The sequence below is a fragment of the Bombina bombina genome, chromosome 3 (genome assembly GCF_027579735.1).
Source record: "Bombina bombina isolate aBomBom1 chromosome 3, aBomBom1.pri, whole genome shotgun sequence".
NCBI lineage: Eukaryota > Metazoa > Chordata > Amphibia > Anura > Bombinatoridae > Bombina > Bombina bombina.
In genome coordinates, this window is record NC_069501.1 from 1,038,675,843 (window position 1) to 1,038,688,301 (window position 12,459).

The 12,459-nt window shown below is 37.5% G+C and overlaps 1 protein-coding gene across 2 annotated transcripts in view; it reads left to right on the plus strand.

The window, feature by feature from the left end:
• Positions 1–540: 540 nt before the first annotated feature.
• Positions 541–12,459, plus strand: part of VDR (vitamin D receptor) — a 401,245-nt gene continuing 389,326 nt past the window's right edge. Inside the window, exon 1 of one of the 2 annotated variants that reach the window (XM_053708254.1) lies at positions 541–706. The gene's annotated coding sequence lies outside the window, so the exon portion shown is untranslated. The remainder of the gene's footprint in view (positions 707–12,459) is intronic. The other variant, XM_053708253.1, reaches the window with a different exon arrangement.

A 12,459-nucleotide genomic window follows, 5' to 3' on the forward strand; every position in this document is an offset into this window, starting at 1 on the left:
GTGCGGGCTTTTACCTGCCCCTTTAAGACTGTGTGAGCTGCCCTTTAAGGCTGTGCTGTGTGCACATTATTTCCTCAGCAGTGTGTACAATAGGTACTAACAGTGCTGCTTTAAGTGTCTGTGTACAGTAAACAGTTGCAGAGAGATATAAAACCATATAGGCTGAGGGTTTCACACAATGTATCCAATGTAGGTGAGGTAAAAGTCTATGGGGAAAACAGGGACTTGACACCCCAAAATATGGCTCGACTTTTTGTTCCTGTAGACACAACCCCTGCAGTATTGTTGATAGCCCTCATCTGTACCCTCATACCAGTTTTTAAAGTAAAATGCTGTATGGCCGAGAAAATCATTTAGAACGCTTAAATCAGCCCCTCAGATAGATGGTTATTAGTTACTTCTTGCTGAAAACTACTTCCCTGCGCACTGAATGGGTTAAGACTAGAAGCTGCGGTTTAGTCTCCACCCAGAGGTCAGTGTGACTAGGCAGTAGTGAATGGATACAGGAAGGACGTACCTGCACGTCAGCCGCCCCTTCCCCTCCCACTGTATGGACATTCCCTCCTTCCTCCCACGGGGAAGCTTGTCACGTCTTACTCTGTGTTTTCCCCGTGTTAGTGACTGGAAGCTGCTGCTGTGAACACGTCCAAGAAAAGGACTCCTTACAGATTAACTGGCAGCAAAGTGATTTAAAGCTGAATACAAGGTTAGTGGCTTGTTCTGATATGTGACATTTCAATGACAGCTCCACTCGCTGACAGCACCACTCAAATTCTCCGTGCAATGCTTTGAATATACAGTCCTGACAACTAGTTGCTCACAGCTCTCCTATTCAGTGTACACACACCCTTTGCATTTGCTACTTGCTTAGAATAGCTAAAGATCACGTGAGGGTTTATTTACTTTACATATACAACTTTTTGTTCACCTTGTTATCAATAATAATAATAAAAATGCCTGCGCATCTAAATGCTAAAAATATTAAAACAGACATACAATAAAGCAGTTCTAATGTACTATATATTGTTTGAATTACTTAACTTGGATACTTGACTAAAGTATAGTAGAGTAAAGGACATTAATACATCACGGTAGTGTTTTATTAGGTGCTTATGATGACATTAATGCTGGTAGTTGATAGTACTGTGTATTCCAGATATTTGATATTCTTTGGAAATTCATTTAAAAGATCTTGAGTAAAAAAAAAAAAAAAAAAGTTGTTTCAGTGGAGACCCCCCACCCCCACCCATTGCCACATTTTTGAAACACATATAGTTTGTAGAGTGGAATTATATATGTATCAGTATATTGTATTAAGCGATTGAGGTAGATCAGAGATAGGACAAAGAAGGCTATACAGGTTAATAGTTTATTGCTCTATGCATTGAATATTTAGATGTTATTAATACTTTATAGATTTTTGGGGTATATTTCATTTGGATTCTGTTTTTATTCACATCTATAAATGTTAATTCATAAACGTTTCTGCTGCATTCTAATTAGAGTAGTGTTTTGAAAGTAGAATCAACTGCAGCTTTACAGGGTATTCGTTATCTGAAATGATCAGGTTCATCTATTATATTTTTTAAAGGAAGTACCCTACTTTCATCACTTGAGTAATTTTATTAATGTGAATTTTATCAACTCTAATGACATTATGTGTCCAACAAAAGGGTGCATTTTTAGTTCCTAGCTACAATACATACACAAATTTACCTATGCAATTTTAGAATGATAGAATGACAGGAATAAAGAAAGATTCTGTGACAATGACAATAGTGGAATTTCTCCAGGGTCTGCATATGTTTCATGTCGTCTTATTTGTTCAGCAAGGTTCCCTAGTTACAGGGACTTGAAAGTAATGTTTTAAAGGGACATTCCAACCAAAATTGGAATCCACATGGATGGATTTCCGTTTTGAATATAATCATTTTTGTATAATACATGTATTGGCAAAGATGCTTTTAGTGAAAGCTCTTTCAAAAATGTATTTAAGCATTCTATGTGCACCAGAATTTTAAACACAGCACTTGTTTAAAGAGCTTAAGGTGCTTGTACTATCTGGTAATGACTCAATTTAATTGCTCACACGATACATGCCCCACTGGCACTCTGAGCTGCTGCAGTATTTAAAATCCTGGTGCACTGAGAATATCTAGCTATGCTTCACATGCATGTGATATGTTTCTATTCAACTATGTAATTCATCTATGTGCATTTCAATTTTGATTGGAATGTCCCTTTAACTTTTATGAGTAGCTTCCAATGAAAATAGCAAATACTGTTCTACATAAAAGTGATGGTAAATCCTAACGTTTTTGAAACGCTAGGATTTACCATTGGAAAAAATAAAGGGGACTTTCAGTCATGAAGTATAAAATACTTCATGCTGAAAGTTCCTTTATTTGTTTGATGCGTTCGCTGCACTGAGCGCTTCAGGCAGCCCATGTTTCCACCTCTTAGCCAATAGCCGTGTAGGCTGTTAGGTTTGGCGCTGACTGGCCTGCACGAGTATTGGCTAAGAGGTGGAAATGTCACCTCTCAGCAAAATAGTGTTCTGCCGTGGGCTGCCTGAGGCGCTCAGTGTGGCGAATGCTTCAAACAAATGAACTTTCAACATATAGTATTTTATACTTCATGACTGAAAGTCTCCTTTATTTGTTTCAATAGTAAACACTAGTGTTTCATAAATGCTAGGATTTACCATCAAACTGCATGCTAAATAAATAGCAAGCCTGCCTTAGCATTTGTAACACTGTTTTGATTTGAGCAGCCAATCAGAGCCTGCATAGGCTGGGAACAGGGCTGGACTGCTCAGTTGATGTAGCATCTGTTTGAATTACAAAGCAAAGGAAGTAAAGAAACTTCAGCATAGATGATTGGGTTGCAGTTTGAGGTTTTCTATTGATCACTATCACCTTGTTGTGACTAATCGATTAATTGTAATGGTTTAAATGGTTACTACATGTTCATTGTGCATATATTACATACAAACATATATTATTCATTTCATTTTGCCTATGATCCCACTAAAGTTAACCCCTTAATGCCGTTAGGGCATTCCATGCCGTCCTAATTGCGCTGGGCTTTAGCGCCGCTAGGACGGTATGGAACGTCCTAGCCGTTCTGCTGTACTGAAGCAGCTACGGCTTCCTAACTGGGATTGCGGACTTGAGGGCGCACCTAGTGTCATAGGCACCCCCCCCAGACCCGATCCCATCATCTAAATCACACGATCGCATGTACAATCGTGTGATTTCAATTTTTTACTAATTAGTTTACACTGGTGTAACAAATTAGTACTGGCAGGAAGGGGTTAATGTTCTAAAGAATGTTTATGACAAGTAAAATCATTATTTACCTCAACTAAGTGTTTGCAGATAAGAACCAATAAAGTACTGTACTTGTTTTTACCAAAGCTGCTGAAAGTGTTTTCCATATAACTACTACTTTTCTTGAAATGATTTCTAAATCTCGTACGTTATAACTTAAAATAAAATAGTAAAATATAGTAACCAATAAGAAGAGGGGACTATCTGACGTAAACCCTAGTGTGTTTAGGAAGTTAAGTATGAATAAACTTAAATAAAAAAATAAAAAAACAGCTAGAAATCCTCTTGTTCTGCAATATCTTTTCATTTTATTTGCTGCCTCTAATGTCTATCTATCTATCTATCTATCTATCTATCTATCTATCTTCTTATGTACCCTCTGCACATTATAAGTACATATGTTTGACAGTATGCTTTTCATTATGGCTTGCCATAATCCTGATAGCCAAAGGGCCACAGTTTGTAAATTCTTTATTCCAATTCCTAATATTTTTAAAATATTTTACTCATTTTAAAAAGGTATAAACAAATGTTACCATAGATATTCAGACAATGGAAAAATAGTAACTTGTCATCAGAATACTAAAGGTAGGATGACCATATATTGCCGCTTTTACAAAGGGACACAAAAAAATACATATGTCATGGTTCTTATAATGGACCATTATTCAAAACCTCTTTAAACAGCCCTGACATATGTATTTTTCATATTTGTCCCTTTTTAAAGCGGCAATATGGTCACCCTAATTAAAGGAACATATCATTTGAAATGCTGCTTTTAGAAAAATGTATCAAATGATTAACAACATAAAATCATCTGTCTGTGGAGGTATTTGTAGATAAATAATTTTATATGTTTTTCGAAAGGATACAGTCCACTTGAAATGTGTTATTTGTGCAACCAACATTGTTATATTAATATACTTTATAACCTCTAAATTTCTGTCTGTTCCTAAGCCCCAGCAGTCCGCCTCTTATCTCAGTGCATTTTTATTAACTTTTGACAGCTAGACAATGCTAGATCATGTTTGCCATATAGATAGCGTGCTCAATCCTGTGGAGTTACGCATGAGACAGCAGTAACTGGTAAAAAGTATATTAACATAAGATTGTTGGTGAAGTGAAGGTCAATTTTGATGAATTAGTGCCCGTTTTTTTTTAATAATCCTAATAAAAACAAGGGCACTTTAATTCATCAAAATTGACATTTCACTTGTTTTCTTCAAAAACTTACCTTTTAATCCTTGCAGCCGCTCCAGCACTTCCTCTGCCAGTCGCAAGCCGTCTTCGCGGGTCCAAAATGACGAATCTGGCTTCCTCCAGTCACGGCGTTGCATCAGGCCAAGATTCCCCCGGGGGGAAGCCGTGATTGGTTGAAGCCGAATTTGTCATTTCTGACGTCTGCAAAGGCTTCTGACGGCCGGGGGAATTGCTGGAGCGGCTGTAAGGATGAAAAAGTAAGTATTTGAAGAAAACGAGTGTAATGTTAATTTTGATGCATTAAAGTGCCTTTGTTTTTAATAGGATTATTAAAAACCGGGCACTAATTAATCAAAATTGACCTTCACATTAAGCAAAACTGGGAATGAGTAATAAAGGGATTATCTATATTTTTAAAGAATAATAATTTTCAAGTAGACTTTCCCTTTAAGTGTCAAGTGGTTGAACCTAGTGAAAGTCGGCTCCAGAACAACAACAGGCATCTGTGTGCAGCCTACCAATTACCAGCTAGGTCCCACTAATGGCCAGCTACTTAAGCTGTTCAACAATGGATACTGGAAAAACAAAGTGTATTTAATAATAGAATTAACTTGAAGTTTCTTAAAATTGCATGTTCTGTTTGAGCCTTGAAAGTTTAATTATGACCTTTTTAAATGTAGGGAAATGCTACAATTCCAAAAGTTTAACATTCCAAACCTACTTTTTAGTTGATAAACATTTAATAAAAATAAACATCCAAAATCCTCTTGTATAAGAGGAAATAGAGTGCTATAGATATTATGAACGTATCCTCTATATTTAGTTTATTGTGTAATAGGCAGCAAAATCCTATTTTTCTTGGAAATAATTGAGTCATAGAGAAATAATTGCTAGTGTTTATCGTGTAGTTAGTTTCAAGATGGAAAACACATGCACGACATCAATAATATAAGAATATTTTTTTTTTTTTTTAAAAGACACCTACTAATGACATTCTGCAGTCAGACTGCTTCATGGCTCAGAGACCTTATGTGTGTTTTTCAGTGCTCTGAAAGTTGCCAGGGCACATTTTTTTACCATTACCCCATTGTGATTGATAGCTTTTTCTGCTGGAGTCAATATAAGTGGGAAGATACCTACCTTGTTTTTTTTTTTTGTTTTTCTTTCTTCAGGGTTGGTCATGAAAAGTAATTTCTCCTGCTTCTTTAACCATTTGAGTGCTCAGCACTTTCCCACCTGGGTGCTAAGTTGATTTAAGTTTTTTTATTTTTTTGAAATATATATATATATATATATATATATATATATATATATATATATATATATATATATATATATATTCAGATCCCCAAGACTTACACCATTGGAAAGGTTAGGTGATTACCTTTCCAACGGTCGGTCTTGGGGGGTCTTTAGCTGCTTAGATGCCTGAGATACAGGCTTCTAAGCAGCATGCCTCCTTTCCCTATACTTGTCATTTTTAAATAAAGTTGCGCGGTGACGTCATTGCGTGTGACGTCACCGTGCAAAACGTGAACCCCCGGCGATGCCTGTCACTATACAAACCCGATCACTGAGGTAGGAGCTGGTGGGAGCCCCCAGATCTCCCTCAAGGTGGGTGAGTGCTAGCGACGGCTTTGAGCTGTCGTTAGCACTTGAGTGGGATAATCTGCGACGGCCGTCGTTGGCACTGAAAGGGCTTTAAAGGCAGTAAATTAAACTTTCATGATTCAGACAGAGAATACAATTTTAAACAACTTTCTAATTAACTTCTGATATCTACTTTTGCTTTTTTCTCTTAAAAGAATACCTAGACAGGCTCAGGATCAGCAATGCACTTTTTGGGCGCTAGCTGCCAATTGGTGGCACCACATCTTGTTATTGGCTAACCTAATGTGTTCAGCTAGCTCCCAGTAGTGCAGTATTGCTCCTTCTTCAATAAAGGATAATGAAGCAAAATTGGTAATAGATGTAAATTTGAAAGCTGTTTAAAATTGTATTCTCTGAATTGTGAAAGAAAAATTTTGCGTTTCATGTTCCTTGAAACTCTCGGTACAAGACATGCCCATTTGGATGACTGTTAAAACCAAAAAAATACTTTTTTTTTTTTATTATTCGGTTTTGCATTTGTCTAAAAAAAGGTCTCTAATGAAAAACTAAGAAAAATGACAAAATTTTGTTGACTTGTTCATACAATTAAAACCAATATTCTACAGGTGGGAAAGGATTTAAATGATTTTCTGAAGGTGAAAAAGGCTTTGAAAGTTCAAATTTACTTTATTAAATAGAGAGTTGGTAATGTTTTTGTCATTAAATGTCTTCAGTGTCAGCCAATAAGTTTGTAAGCTTCACTTTTGTTCTTGGCCAATCCTGACCCCATTTAAGGAAACAATAACCATGCTGCTGTTGGCATGTAGCAGTAGCACTAGCTAGTTTTATCTGTTCTCCAATTGCTCCCCTGCAGCCCTTAAAGGGATATGAATCCCAAACATTTTCTTTTGTGATTCAGACAGAGCTTACCATTTAAAAAAAAAAAAGTTTCCAATTTACTTCTATTATAAAATTTGCTTTGTTCCAATTATATTCTGTGTTGAAGAGATACCTAGGTAGGCGTCTGGAGCACTACATGGCAAGAAATAGTGCTGCCATCTCGTGCTCTTGCAAATGGTTAACATTCTTGCAAAACTATATAGTGCTTCAGAAATCCATAATGATACGGCCTTGTTTTTCAACAAAAAATACCAAAAGAACAAAGCAAAATTGATAATAGAAGTAAATTAGAAAGTTGTTTAAAATGACATTCACTATCTGAATCATGCAAGAAAACTTTTGGGTATTATATCTTTTAATTCATTCCCCATATAGTGTGTAAGCAGATGTCTTGCTAAAAGAGTTTTTTTCCCTGCATGTTTACTGGCTGCTATGGCTGTCATTATCTTGATGTTTAATGAGTTTGTATTAAAGTACTTCAATTAGTCTTGTCTAATGCTTGTATTAGATGGTACAGCTCTGGGAGAAATTGCTAATAATATAACTGATATGACCCCCCCAGCTAATTGACTAGAGTCTAAAACCAACTATAGTTAGCAGTATGAAAGATTAAAGCTCAGGAAACTGAAATTTCACATGAGAGCACACTGATACCCAGCTGATGGACAGTATATGAGAGTCATTTCTATTAAAAACATTATTAGCTGAGAAATGCTCTCTCTTTGTGCCTTTCAAATGCTTCCAGGGAACCATGGCCCCACATACTTAAATTATAGAGCCAGCCCTGCCCAATTTAAAAACCTCAGGCAATAAGTAGGGGTTATCGATACCAAAGGAAAATAAGGATAAAATGATTTACAAACAAGGGAAAAGGGAACGTTTCTAAAAACATAAAAATGACAGATTATTAATACTAATAGTATAATAATAATAATTGTGTAAAGGGGGACACTAAACACAAATTATAAACTACGTGATTATAAACCTTCTTTTATAAGAATAGTTTTGCATTGAAAACTGCAGCTTTATTTTGTCAAATGAGTATACAGGTAGCCCTCAGTTTACGCGGGGGTTAGGTTCCAGATGGAATGGTTGTAAATCGAAACCGTTGTAAATTGAAACCCAGTTTATAATGTAAGTCAATGGGAAGTGAGGTAGATAGGTTCCAGGCCCCTCTCAAAATTGTCATAAGTAACACCCAATACATTATTTTAAAAGCTTTGAAATGAAGACTTTAAATGCTAGACAGCATTATAAACCTAATAAAATAATCATACAACACAGAATATATAATTAAACTAAGTTAAATGAACAAAAACATTTGCTAAACAGCATTATAAACCTAATAAAATAATCACACAAAACAGACTTCACTTGCATTTTTCTGCAAACAGTTCTTTCTATGTATTCCAATCTGGACTGAGTTATAGGCAGGACGATCTTGTTCCTTTGAAATCTGCTCAATAGCTCAGGTCTGGTTAAACTGATAAATTTCAGCTTGCTTGGCTTTGCTGCAACACAAGCGGACAGCTCCACCTACTGGCTATTTTAATAAATGCACTGCTTCTCAATGCTTTTCAATAGCAGTCACATGACTGGAAAAAAAGGTTGTTATTCTGAAACGGTGTAAATTGAACCGTTGTAAAACGAGGGCCACCTGTATTGTTTTATGTTTATTCTTTTCACTGATTTGCCTGTCCCCCAGAAAAAAAGAACCCTTTCTAACCAATCACAAGCTAATATTCAGATATAGCACACACTCTGCTTGCACGTGTGCAGACTGAGGTAGCCTGCACTTTTGTATTCCCTTAAAGGGACAGTCAATCCAAAAATGACTAATACTTATTTAGATAAGTTAATTAACGATTTTTACAGGCAACTGTAGCCCAATTTTCACCTAAAATTTTTTTTCCCAGTAAATACACTTACTAGTTCTTATCTGGCCGTTTTGACCCCTCCTTCTCTGACATCTCCCAAAGCTTCCACTACAGGATCCCACGTGTTCCTGTGTCTCCTGCATGCGCGCCTAACACTGAGAAGAGTTTTTTTTTATTGCTGTGTTTAGTGCTTTACTTAGATGGCACAACACTAATTTTTCTGTTATCAGTTGGAGGTCCTTTGTGAGACACATTTCCTGATGCTGGGAAGAGATTGTCCAGCTACATCTTCTTTTCTCTCTTAGTTAGTTGATTGGTTGGGACCCAGAGCCTGCTTTACTGAGTGGCTTGCGCTCTTCAGCTTTCTCGTGTTGGTTAGTCGAAATCAGGGGGGCTCCTATCACACCATGCTTCACTTTGCAGGCTTCAGGGATTGTCTTAAGCACAAGCTGTTTTTGGGGGATACACAGAACAGTGCTTTTTCTTGCGAGCCCTGGCTTGTCTTCTACAGCAGGAACAGCAGCACATACCGTGAAAGTGCTCATGGGCCTTGTTCAGCATAATTACACTCCTCCCGCTACACTGTATTATCCGCTGACCATAGAGCTATATGATCTAGTCTTCGTTATGCACTTTGCTGCAATAATTTAGTTCCTATAACGTTATGTCAAATCACGTTATGAAGTTTAAATAAAGAAATTCAATTTAGCCTGTTGACACTATATAATTATAGAGATATCAGCACTCTATCTACGTATAATATAGAGGTGGCATCCTCATTTTTAACACATATCATTAAAGTTAAAAAATTTAACAGGATTACTACCTCTTTACTAAGAAATGGTGCTCACTTAACCCTAATCCCCTTCTCCATTTTTTTCTATATTGTTACTTAATTATTAGGGGCAGCACCGGACTGTCAGTCTTATTTCCAGTTTCACTAGGTCCTAGTGCCAGTACCATCCATATATTTATTAAAATTAGTGTTGCGCCATCTAAGTAAAGCACTAAACACAGCAATAAAAAAACCTCTTTTCAGTGTTAGGCACGCATGCGGGAGACACAGGAACGCGCAGGATCAACAGAATCCTGTAGTGGAAGCTTTGGGAGACGTCAGAGAAGGAGGGGTCAGGCGGCCATTTAGAAATGGTCAGATAAATTCTAGTAAGTGTATTTACTGGCAAAGTTTAGATGAAAATTGGGCTACAGTTGCCTGTTAAAATTGGTTAATTAACTTATCTAAATAAGTGATGGTAGTTTTTGGGTTGACTGTCCCTATAAGGTGATTTAGCACTGATTCAGCTTGGTTACTATTGGAAAGAATGATTTTCCTATCAAAATTGGTAATGCAAAACTGATAACCCACCTTTTAAAAACATGTGACACTAGAAGCTTAGGGAGGGAGGCAAAAGTTAATAAAAGTTTGCTTAAAGTGATTGTAAAGTTGAATGATTTAAAGCCCTGTATTTAAAAATACTCTTAAAAAAAAAAATGGGCACTTTAAGCCATTAAACTTCACAATGATGCTTTTTCTCCAACATTGGTGTGTCCGGTCCACGGCGTCATCCATAACTTGTGGGAATATTCTCTTCCCCAACAGGAAATGGCAAAGAGCACAGCAAAAGCTGTCCATATAGTCCCTCCTAGGCTCCGCCCACCCCAGTCATTCTCTTTGCCGTTGCACAGGCAACATCTCCACGGAGATGGTGAAGAGTATGTGGTGATTAGTTGTAGTTTTTTATTCTACTATCAAGAGTTTGTTATTTTAAAATAGTGCTGGTATGTTCTGTTAGTGCTGGTACAGAGTTCTGTTTGTGAGAGGAATATGATTTTAGCAGCAGTAACTAAAATCGTTTGCTGTTTCCACATAGGACTGTTGAGATGAAATAACTTCAGTTGGGGGAAACAGTTAGCAGACTTTTCTGCTTAAGGTATGACTAGCCATTTTTCTAACAAGACTGTGTAATGCTGGAAGGCTGTCATTTCCCCTCATGGGGACCGGTAAGCCATTTTCTTAGTCTAAAACAAACAGAATAAAGGGCTTAATGTGGGCTATAAAACTGGTAGACATTTTTATGGGCAAGATCAATTGCTTTATTTGGGCTTTTTATAAAGATTGATTGATATTCACACTTATAAAATTATGGGGAACGTTTTTTTAACGTCAGGCACTGGTTTAGACACCTTTTCAGTCAGGAAGGGCCTTCCCTGTAGTAGGCTGAGCCTCATTTTCGCGCCATTACTGCGCAGTTTCTTTTGAGAGCAGGACATGCAGCTGCATGTGTGTGGGTCTGAAAGTATTTGAAAAGGTTCCTAGAAGGCTTCATTTGGTATCGTATACCCCCTGGGTTTGGTAAAGTCGCAGCAAAGGCTGTAGCTGGGACTGTAGAGGGGTTAAAACTTTAACCGGCTCCGGTTTCTTCATTTTAAGGGTTAAAGGTCTCAAATTTGGGGTGCAATGCTTTGAATGCTTTAAGACACTGTGGTGAAAATGTGGTTAATTTTGAACAATTCCTTCATAGTTTTTCACATATTCAGTAATAAAGTGTGCACTGTTTAAAATTTAAAGAGACAGTAACGGTTTTGTTTAAAAACGGATTTTGTACTTTATTGACAAGTTTAAGCCTGTTTAACATGTCTGTGCCTTCAGATAAGCTATGTTCTGTATGTATGGAAGCCAATGTGTCTCCCCCTTCAAAATTGTGTGATAATTGTGCCATAGCGTCCAAACAAAGTAAGGACAGTACTGCCACAGATAGTAAAGTTGCCCAAGATGATTCATCAGATGAAGGGAGTAGACATAGTTCTACATCATCTCCTTCTGTGTCTACACCAGTTTTGCCCACGCAGGAGGCCCCTAGTACTTCTAGCGCGCCAATGCTTATTACTATGCAACAATTGACGGCAGTAATGGATAACTCCATAGCAAATATTTTATCCAAAATGCCTGCATATCAGAGAAAGCGCGATTGCTCTGTTTTAAACACTGTAGAGCAGGAGGGTGCTGATAATTGCTCTGTCATACCCTCACACCAGTCTGAAGGGGCCATTAGGGAGGTTTTGTCAGATGGGGAAATTTCAGATTCAGGTAGAATTTCTCAACAGGTAGAACCTGATGTGGTGACATTTAAATTTAAATTAGAGCATCTCCGCGCACTGCTTAAGGAGGTGTTATCTACTCTGGATGATTGTGACAACCTGGTCATTCCAGAAAAATTGTGCAAGATGGACAAGTTCCTAGCGGTTCCGGTGCACCCCGACGCTTTTCCTATACCCAAGCGGGTGGCGGACATAGTGAATAAGGAGTGGGAGAAGCCCAGCATACCTTTTTGTTCCCCCTCCTATATTTAAGAAATTATTTCCTATGGTCGACCCCAGAAAGGACTTATGGCAGACAGTCCCTAAGGTCGAGGGGGCAGTTTCTACACTAGCCAAGCGCACTACTATTCCTATCGAGGATAATTGTGCTTTCAAAGATCCTATGGATAAAAAATTGGAGGGTTTGCTTAAAAAGATTTTTGTACAGCAAGGTTACCTCCTGCAACCTATTTCGTGCATTA